The sequence below is a fragment of the Delphinus delphis genome, chromosome 20 (genome assembly GCF_949987515.2).
Source record: "Delphinus delphis chromosome 20, mDelDel1.2, whole genome shotgun sequence".
Classification (NCBI taxonomy): domain Eukaryota; kingdom Metazoa; phylum Chordata; class Mammalia; order Artiodactyla; family Delphinidae; genus Delphinus; species Delphinus delphis.
In genome coordinates, this window is record NC_082702.1 from 32,377,439 (window position 1) to 32,388,315 (window position 10,877).

The following is a 10,877-nucleotide window of genomic DNA, read 5'->3' on the forward strand; positions in this document are numbered from 1 at the left end:
GGTCACGTTCACAGGTCCCAAATAGACATGAGTCTGTAGGAGACACTATTCAACCTACTGGATCACAAGTAATCCTCCCAACAACCCTGGTGCCGCTCTTATCTCCATCTTACAGGTAACAAAACTGAGGTTCAGAGAGGTTAAGCAACTTGCCTGAAGTCACACAGCCAGGACCAGAACCCTGTCTGTCTGATTCTAGAACCCACACTATATTGTCCCAAGCATCATCCTCATTCCCGCCTCCTCACAGGGCCCAGGGGTTCAATGTTCACAATGCTTCTCCTGGCCATTGTCACATCTTGCCACCACAACCTCGAGGGCGCTGGTTTGCAGTTTACAAAGGAAACAGAGACTCCATTAATTAACCTGACCAAGGTCACACAGCTAAAGAGTGGCAGTCTTTCAAACATGGGTCCAGCACTCTCCACGATGTAGGCTCCAAATGGGGGCCTAACGGGAACATTCCAGGGCTTTGTCAAGTCAGTGGAGCCTATTTCCCCAGCGTGATCAATGGCTGCGCTGTGTTTACTGATAACACCCACTTCGGCTACACCTGCCAAGCTCATAAAAGGTATTGTAAATCTGCGGTTTAAATTCACCTCCTCAGGTTTCAGCCCCTTGTCCAGAGCTATTCTCTGCCAGCAGCAAGGCCAGCTGTTTGAGTGGTTACATAGCAGAGAAAAAGCAGGTCAAGAATCCATGAGGCCCTCACAGCTCACATCTGAGCCTCAGGGCCTGGGCCGTGGCAAGAGATGAGATGGGCACCGTTCATCCCTCATCCCAGTTGCTCCCGGCTGAGAAGGGGTGAGACACAGATACAGCCTCATTAGCCAGGGGCCAGTCATGGCTCCAGGCACCATCCAACTTTTTCCATTAATCCACACAGGTACCCATGAAGTCGGTGCTACTGGTAGCCCCGCTTTTCCAGAGGAGGAAACTGAGGCTCAGAGGAAGGCCACACTCTGCTGGTGAGTGGCCACACCAGGACTTGGTCCCAGATCTGCTTGAGTCCAGAGCCCCAGTCTTGGTCTCTGCAGGAGGGACATCCAGGGAGGCCTGGAGCCTGCGAGTGGCCACTGTGATGGAAGCACCTTAGAGCTTGCAAGGGACAGAGTGGGGCTGGAAGGGATTTGAGAGAGGGAGGCCAGGCCTGAGGCCCAGGATGCCCAGTGAGTCAGTGTGTCCTGGAGCCAAGCAGGGTAAGGGAGGGACGCTAATGGGCACAGGCAGGACCCTGGAGGACCTCCCTCTGACCCACTTGCAAGAGCCAGAGAGGTTTAACACGAAAAGGAGACCACGTCACCTTCTGACTCTAAAAGCACCAGTGGCTTCCCGTGAAGCTTACAACAGAATCCAAACTCCTTACTGTGGCCGACAAGGCCCTGCAGTGCTGGCCTGATGACCTCCCTCAGCTCAGTTCTGCTCCAGCCACACAGGCTTCCTTCTTGTTCCCTAAACATGCCACGGGGCCTTTGCACTTGCTGTTCTCTCTGCTTAGAATGCTGTTCCCCTCTAGAAAAATGGTACAGATGAACCGGTTTGCAGGGCAGAAATTGAGACACAGGTGTAGGGAACAAACGTATGGACACCAAGGGGGGAAAGCGCCAGGGGTGGTGGTGGTGTGTGATGAATTGGGAGATTGGGACTGACATGTATACACTGATGTGTATAAAATGGATGACTAATAAGAACCTGCTGTATAAAAAAATGAGTTAAAAAAAAAAAGGATGCTGTTCCCTGAACTCTGTGCATGCTGCCTCCTCGTCCTTAGACTCTCAGCTCAGCTGTCCCCTCCTCAGAGTGGCTTCCCCTGGCCACCAGTCCAGAGTCAGTAACCCCCAGTTATTCTCTATGCAATCCCCTTGTTTTCTTTTCTTCTTAGCATGTATTGCATCTTGCCATCGCTGTTTGTTTATTGTTTGCCCCTTAATCGTCTTTCTGCCATGAAGCCAAGGACTTTATCTTGTTCCCTGCTGGTCCCAGTACCTCGCACAGTGCCTTAGCCATAGTAGATGCCCAGTGGATGTTTGTTGAATGAGTAAATGAATAAATTCTCTAGAAATGTGGAATCATAGACGGATCACCCAGAGAAAGACCCGGGAACGTACTGCGCCGACAGTTGTGATGGGATGAGAAGAGCAGCCCAAGATCAAGGCCTGAGTGGAAGCTGCTGGGGAAATCATGGGAGAAGAGAGAAGTGTATGAGCCACAAGGGGCCAGTCCGACTGCAAACAAGGGCAGAAATGCATGGAAAGGAGGTAGTTTTCTCAAGAGCAGTGCAGACAGAACTCATGGCCAACCAGCTGGTATATGAGATGAGGGAGAGGCTGGTAAGAGCTTAAGGGTGATTTGTCAGGGTGACAAGCAAAAGGTAGGCCCCCACGGCCCATTCGTTTATTCATTCATTCATAGATATCGAATACCTACCATGTGCAGGGAGTGAGGATGGCTGTTCTGGAGGGGGCAGAGGCAGGGAGAGTAAAGCAGGGTCAGAGTAAAGGAGGTAGGGGCTACCTGGGGCTGCTGGGTCTTAAGCCAGGAGGACTTCCTGGAAGAGGGTGACCAGCCCCTGTGAGAGGATGCTCTACCTCAGGCTGCAGCTGTGGGCAGAGGCAGGAAGGGGAGCCAGGTGACTCTCTGCTGCTTCAGCTCCAGCCACAGCCACAGCCACAGCAACCAGACCAGAGAGGGTTCATCAGTTCATATCCTGCTCCAACCGATAACAGGGACTCAGATCAGAAGTTCACCTTTAGCCTCAAAGGTGAACTTTCACCCCATAAGCCTCGGCACCCATTTGCTCACAACCTCAAGGTTCTGAAGGCTAATTGCCCCCTCCTTTCTTATAGGCCTGGGGAAAGTCGAAGGGTCAGCCATCTTATCTTGATAGGTGTATGGGGGACAGTTCTGGGTAAGGGATGGCCGGGGACCTTGACAACGATTTGCTGACCTCAGAGTTCCAGAAGTCAAAAGAAACAACACCAGCAAGTAAAATACCAAGAAAACTCCCCAGGCCACGATGGTCCAGCGGTTAGGAGCTTGGGCTCTGGGGTTAAAATCCAGGCCCACCTCTCTCTGGCTGAACCATCTCAGGCAAGCCCCTTAACCTCTCTGATCCTGTTTTCCTCGTGTGCAAAATGAGCATAATCATATCACTTATCCTTCAAAGGGTAGTTGAAGAGATGAACAAGATAAAGTATGGGAAGAGCCTAGTACACGGTGGGCACTCAATACATGGTAACACTTATTAGGGGGCCAGTTACACGGCAGGCACTGCTGGAGGGTCCTTCATTCTACAAAATACCTGGCCTGCCCTCTTCAAAAACATCAACATCATGAAATACAAAGAAAAAACTCAGGCACTGTTGCAGGTGGAAGGGACCTAAATAGACGTGACAACTCAAGGCAACACATGGGCTTGTGTTTCCTTTCACCATAAAGGGCATTATTGGGAAAGTTGATGAAATCCCAGTATGGTCTGACGATTAGATAGTAGTGTTGTTTCAAAATTAAGTTGCTGATTGGGGTCATTGTACAGAAGGTATAATTTCTTATTTTTAGGAAATTTACAGTGAAGTGTCAAGTAAAAAGTCATCACGTCTGCAACTTCAGGGAGAGAGAAAAGGATAAAGCAAATGTAAAATGTTTATACTTGGGGCATCTAGGTGGAGGGTATCTGGGAATTCTTTGTATTATTCTTGCAACTTTTCTGTAAAGTCTATAATTATGCAAGAAAAGAAAAGAAAGGAAGGAAGGAAGGAAAGAGGGAAGGAGGGAGGGAAGAAAGAGAGGAAGGAAGGAAGGAAGGAAGGAAGGAAGGAAGGAAGGAAGGAAGGAAGGAAAGAAAGAAAAGAAAGAAAGAAAGAAAGAAAGAAAGAAAGAAAGAAAGAAAGAAAGAAAGAAAGAAAGAAAGAAAGGGAAAGAAAGAAAGAAAGAAAGAAAAAGAGGAGGGAGGGAGGGAAAGTAGAAAGAAGGAAGGAAGGGAAGATGGAAAGAAAAAAGGAAGGAAGGAAAGAAAGGAAGAAAGGAGAGAGGGAGGGAGGGAGGGAGGGAGGGAAGGAAGGAAGGGAAGATGGAAGGAAGGGAAGATGGAAAGAAGAAAAGAAAAGGATGCAGAGAGTCCCAGCATGCCTGTCTGGTGGCAGGCTTCCAGGGAGGGTGGTCAGCCATCCAGGTCTGCCTGGGACTGTTCTGGTTTTCGCACTGAAAGTCATGCATTCTGGGAAATCCCTCAGTCCTGTGTGAACTGGGATGGTGGGTCGCCTACTTCCAGGTGAACCTTGTGGATGCATACTGTGGGCCTCTGTGGGTCCAGTGGGCCTCCCTGCCATGGCGGGGGCCCCAAGGTTGCCTCTTTGGTGGGGGTCAGGTTTGCCACGAGTGGGCAGAGTGCAGGCTGGACACCTCATCCCACGCAACAAGAGCCAGGCCAGTGACTTCCTGGCAGTTAAGGTGTTCTCCTCAGAGGACAAGATTTCTAAGTGGCCAAGTAGCTCTGTGCCTTGAGGCCCCAAGAGTGGAATGAAGCAGATGGTGAGGCCAGCCCCACCCCACTGGCACCTCTTGACCAGCTGCTCGCTTAGCCTCAGGCAAATAGTTAACCCGCAGCTGAAGCCTGCTCAGCTATCACTGTGACCGGAACCCAACGTGTGAAGGATGGATGGACACCAGGCCTCTGGAACTGTCAGCAAGGCACTCCATGGCCGAGGAATGTGGCCTGCAGCACAGTGCACACAGCCCAGCCCGCCTGGCAGGTTGACCTCTGCCTGGGGCGGGCCCGTAGGCAACCTGGGCCGCTCAGCTACACGATGACCTGACCCGCTGGTGGACCTCCCACCTGGGTCAGGCAGGGCAAAGGCACATCTGTCGGTCCTCACGAGTCACTGCCCAGTCCCCTCCCTCCTGTCCCTCCCCAGCAGATGCCAAGGGTCTATGCTATAGCTCCCCCAGCCTTGAAGGGCTCTGAGGTGGGGTTTGCACACATGCTTTGAGCTCCATCCATGAAAACCCTAGACACCACGATTACGACAAGGATACCGGCTTGCAGGCGGCAGGCTGTCAAACGGGTGCCCTGCAAGGAGGGCACCCGTCCACTGAACTCCCCCGGCCGCTGCGGGGCCAGCTGTGAGTCAGCCTTTGACCTCGGCCCCCTTCTTAATTTAGAAGAGCAGCTGCTGCCCACCCGAATTAGCCCCTTGTTCAGCATCCATTCCGCCATTCGCATGCCTCCCTGCTCAGGTTCTTTAGAAAATCAAGTCGGCATGTTGAACGACCCTGGGGGGTTGTCCTCTTGTTGGACTGTTTTTGCACCAGACGATTTCAAACAGTACGAACTCTAGTGAAAGTTTCCCTTTCACGCCTGACCTCTATCCCCAAATTCACTTCCTCTGAGATGGTCATTGTGATCAGTGGCTGGTGGATCCTTCCAAGAGGTACTCCCCACATACAAGCTCACGCTAAGAAATGCCAGTTCCCCAGCAAATGTCAGCACAGCGCACATACTGTTCGGCACTTTGCTTTTCTTACTTCACCCTCCTGGAGAGCCTTCCAGCTCATACACAGAGACTTGCCCCTTACCGTTGCATAAAGGGTGAACACACCCAAATGATTTAACCAGTCTCTGTTGACGAATAATCGAGTTATTTCTAGTCTTTTGCAACCACAAACGATGCTTCCAGAAACGTTCTTATCCCTGGATCTTTGCTGTCACTTACAAGTAGTCATAGATATTTCTAAAAGTGGAATGGCTAGCGTTATCATTTTAAATTTTGGGGTAGGGACCACCGACTCCTTTGAGAATCTAATGACAAATTAAAAATCCTCTCTCCAGAAAAAAACCTTTGCAATGATTTTGCATTCGATTTCTGGAGGGAGGCTCTCAGATGCCACATTAAGTCACCGTATCGGGGGAAAGAACACGTGTAAGAAAATTGCATCCGACCATCGCTTCTGTGTATGTGTATAGATTTGGTCATGATACAGGAAGCAACCAGTTTGTTCCACTGACAGCCACAGAAACAGCCAGCGGAGTTCAGTTCAAATTCCGGAAGTCAGATTCCTTAGCATGCTTTGTCCACCAGGGTACATACCTCTTGCGCTTGTCATGTTTCTTGACCTCTGCTCCCCAGAACGTGGCTGTGGGATGGGCGTGCTGGGCCGGGGCTGCTCCTCCCAGCAGCCGCGGGGGCCCTGGACCCTTCCTGCAGCTGCCTTCTCGCCTCGGGTTGTGAAACCAGACCCCGCGCCTGGAAGGCTCCGGAGCTCACACGCTCAGTTAGGTATTAATATTTTATGCCGGCAGCCAATGAGGACTTGGGTTAACAACAGTCTCTCCAGGAAAGCACCGTCCAAAGAGCACAAACTCCATCACCTCTCAGTGAGGATTTACATCGGACTAAAGGGAATCCACTAGAGAAAAGCTAAAAGGAAACAGAGCTGGGAGCAGCTTGTGGCTGGTCAGAGTCTGGGGTCAACGGGCTCAGGGTCTGAGCTTGGGGCCCTCAGGAGGCAGGAGCCTCCCTTGGGCCGTGGCCATGCGCTGGTGTCCAGCTGGCTCTAAGGCCGAGGGCACTGCCCACGGTGAGGACATGGCAAGAGCTGAAGCCAGACAGCCAAGGACCCTGGCTGACTGTGTCCCAGGCCACTCCCCTGACAGAGCTTCACACAAGGCCGTTTCCACAAATCCAGAGCAGAGCCCAAGAGCTGCCTGGCTGGTGCCTGGCTCAGGGGAGGCATTCAACACCTGTTATCCCTCCCGTCCTTCCCTCTTTCCCTCAAAGTTCCTGGAGCTCAAACTTGCTGCAGAGCCTCATGCTGCCCGTACAACCCGTCCTGGGATTTTCAGGGTGACAGCCTCCCGGTACAAGCCCGAGGAGATCTCATCAACAGCCAGGAGGCCATGGTTGGTCAGGAACTCCCCTGTGCTCCCTAAGCTACAAATCTTCCAGTGGGCAGTTTGGAGAGGAAGGAACTGAGAACTCCCATTTCCGGAAGCCCATGTAAGTTCTAGAAAGTTCTGTCCTGAAGGCTAAAGCCATTTTGCCATCCGTGGCTTAGGCACTGAGAAAAAGTTACCTAACGTCTACTGAGGACTCACTGCATACCAGGTAGCAACAGGTGTGTTCACTGTTATCCCTCCAACAGCCCCTTGATGTGAATTCTAGGGTTATCCCTCTTGGATTTGTAGCTCAGGCAGCTCTGCCCGGCACCCCCCGGGGGCTTTCCCCTGAGCGGCTTCCTGAAGGAGAAGGGAGGAGAGAGCAGCTCCACGCCCTTCTCCTGCTCAGGATGGAGCCCCGGGTGTGCTGTCACTGCTTTACCTGTGTCATCGTGCCACCTTTGCAAGTGCCCCGTGAGGTAAGAAGTGTGTTTATGTCCCTTTCGCAGGTGAGGAAGCCGACCTGAAGTCAACCTGCCCAGCAGCTTGGTGGCAGAGCCGGGATTCGGCCCCAGGCTGGCGGTCAAAGGCCAGGCCCTCGCTGGGCACTGCACGCTGCAGTCCACGTGGGGACGTGGCCTTGAGGAAACAGAGCAAGGAGGGGGAAAGCCTCTGCAACATGGACGGCGGGAGCTACGTTTGCAGTAACGTCTGGTCCGCGTCTTTGCCAAGATCTGCGTGTAACTGTCTCCCTGAAGAGACAGCCTGAGGTGAGGACTGAATGGCTCTGGGCTGGGGTCCGAGCCTGGGTTTCTCGTCCCAGCTCTGCCCTGACAGATCCAGCCTCTCCACGGGCCTGGGCAGAGGGCAGGCTCTGCCGACCCTTCTGGCCGTGATGCAGGAGTGGGAAGCAGGGCTGAAGGCAGAAACCCTCACTGATACTGACCTTTGAATATGTGCCTGAGGAGCAGCCCACCGCCAAGGAAGCTACTCAGCCCGCCTTGACAGCAAGCCCATCACCCCCGCCCCCAGCAGAGGGCAGGGACCGCAGCACCGGATCGAGCACTAACTAGGTGCCAGGGGCTGGGGCTACTTTTAAGCAAGCCCCTTGCTGGATCAAAGCAGACGCTGTCACTACACCCATCTCACAGATGAGCAAACCAAGGCTCAGGAAAGTCAAACAACCAGCTCAAGTTCACCACAAACCCAGTAAAGCAGCAAGGCCAACGTATCCAGTAGGTGCAGGAGACACGGTGCCCAAGACCTACAGTACTTTTAGGGGCCCATGAAAATATTATAATTTCACTTAAAAGCAGACGGAAAAAAATAAACATTCAGGATGAAGAAAATGGTTTAACATATAACAAAATATTTACATTTACGCCAACATCGTGGTAAATATATTTTTAGATTTTTCTTTTTAAACAAAAAGAGAAAGGAAAGGGTCCACAAAGGCAAAAGTGCCTAGGGCTTGTGAAAGTTATCGTGCTGAACCTTGAACCTAGATCCATCCCCTCTTAAAGCCAGAGCTACCAAAGAACCGGCCAGCCTCTCCCCTGGTGTCAAAGGAACTGTGCTCAGGAATTCCCCGGCAGTTCAGTGGTTAGCACTCGGCACTTTTGCTGTCGGGCCCTGGGTTCAGTCCCTGGTCGGGGAACTAAGATCCTGCAGGCTGAGCAGCACAGCCAAAAACAAACAAACAAAAAAAAAGGAATAGCATCCAGGGCCATCCTGGGAGCTGCAGCGTGCACTGGTCCCTGAGAAGGCCACAGCCAGGACAGCCACTCGGCCACGGACACTCACCCTACTCGCCACTATCCCTGGTGGGCAGGCCGCCCAAGCTTAATTCTTGGCCTCCAAGAAGCTATTGGAACAGAGTAGCCATGTTTCAGGGGCTGAGTCATTCATGGGCAGAACGTGAGCCCCTGGAGGTGCCTGCCTGGGAGAACCTGGAAAAACATTCCAGCTTTTCTTCCTCACCTGAAGAAAACAACAGATAGCCTGGACTGTGTTTGAAAGACCTGGTATAGGGCTTCCCTGGTGGCACAGTGGTTGAGAGTCCGCCTGCCAATGCAGGGGACATGGGTTTGTGCCCCGGTCCGGGAGGATCCCACATGCTGCGGAGCAGCTGGGCCCGTGAGCCATGGCCACTGAGCCTGCGCGTCCAGAGCCTGTGCTCCGCAACGGGAGAGGCCACAACAGTGAGAGGCCCGCGTACCGCAAAAAAAAAAACAAAAAACAAAAAAAAAGACCTGGTATAGCCGAGGTGGACAGAGAGTCACACATACCTGGGTTTGGGTCCCCACTCTGTCGTTTAGTTTGCTGTGTGACCTTGAGAAAGTTACTTTACTTCTCTGACTCTGTTTTCCCTTCTGGAAAGTGGAATAATAACTCCCCTTCCTCCATACACACACCCCAATGGGTTGTAGTGAGAATTGGTGGAAATAAAATACTTTCTGTATAGAAAAGCATTGCAACTAGTAAAAGCCAGAAGAATATTCATTTGTTTGGGAAAGAAAAAAAAGAATTGATCCCAACATCCCTAGGGTCTTGAGTAACCAAAGCCACCGTAACCTAGGCCACACCATGAGGTCAGCCTCCTTTTCCTCCAGGTCTTTGAGGGGACAGTTTAGACGGAACCTTACCAATGAAAGGGGAATGTCACTTCCGATAAAGCCATCAGCGGAGTCAGAAATTCATCAGCCCTGGTGACTTTCGCCACACTTGAGCCTGGCAAGTCCAGGATTACAAAACCGCAGGCAGAAACCATGAAATTAGACCATAGGCGTGAGTAATGAGCAGACCCAGTGTTCCCTCCAGGTGAGCAGCGCTGCTGCCTATCAGGTGAGCATGTCTCACACCAAAGTTCAGTGCAGTAGTTAGAACCACAGCTGCGCACAGCAGGGAGGCTGAACCCTGCTAATACAACATGAGTTTCTCAAGGTGTTCCAAAAGCCCTTGGCAGGAGGCAGCCTCCTCTGATGACAGCACCACCAGCCCCCTCCCCCAGAGTAGCGCTTCTCAAGCAGCATCACGCGCATGAGTCACCTGAGACATTGTTAAAATGCAGTTTAAGGGCTTCCCTGGTGGCTCAGTGGTTGAGAGTACGCCTGCCGATGCAGGGGGCGCGGGTTTGTGCCCCGGTCCGGGAAGATCCCACATGCCGCGGAGCGGCTGGGCCCGTGAGCCATGGCCGCTGAGCCTGTGCGTCCGGAGCCTGTGCTCCGCAACGGGAGAGGCCACAACAGTGAGAGGCCCGCGTACCACACACACACACAAAAAATGCAGCTTAAGATTCAGCGGGGCTTCCGATTGTGCATCTCTGACCAGCTCCTGGGCTGATGTTGATGCAGTTGGCGAGGATGAAGACCTAGAATTTCCTCTGGTCCCATCGACACCTGGGGTTGCCCTTCGCCGGGTAGACCAGGGGCCCTGAACAGTTTGCACTCCAGAACTTGGGATTCAAGGAACCAGTAGCATTACTATAAATTAGATCCCTCACGATTTCTTTATTGGGAGGGGCGGGGAATGGGGTACAAAATGAATTAAATGTAAACATCAGTGGCAGGATAATTTGTGAAAGGTTAATTATTTTTTCTCCCAACATATGCACTCCCTTTTCAGGAAGGTAGCAAGACCCTTCGGTGCTCTCTTGCCCCAGAGATTTTAAATGACAACTAATTGCAGTCATCTGATGCTTTCCTTTTAGAAACAGAAGGCTCTAATAAAGCCAGATCTGCTCCCATGACCCCTTCTCCTAACCCCTCCCCGCTTAGGGCTCCCCTGCTTATGTTTATGGAAAAGTATTTTTAAAGAGGGAATTTGGGGGCTTCCCTGGTGGCGCAGTGGTTAAGAATCCGCCTGCCAACGCAGGGGACACGGGTTCAAGCCCTGGTCCGGGAAGATCCCACATGCCACGGAGCAACTGAGCCCGTGAGCCACAACTACTGAAGCCCACGTGCCTAGAGCCCGTGCTCTGCAACAAGAGAAGCCACCGCAATGA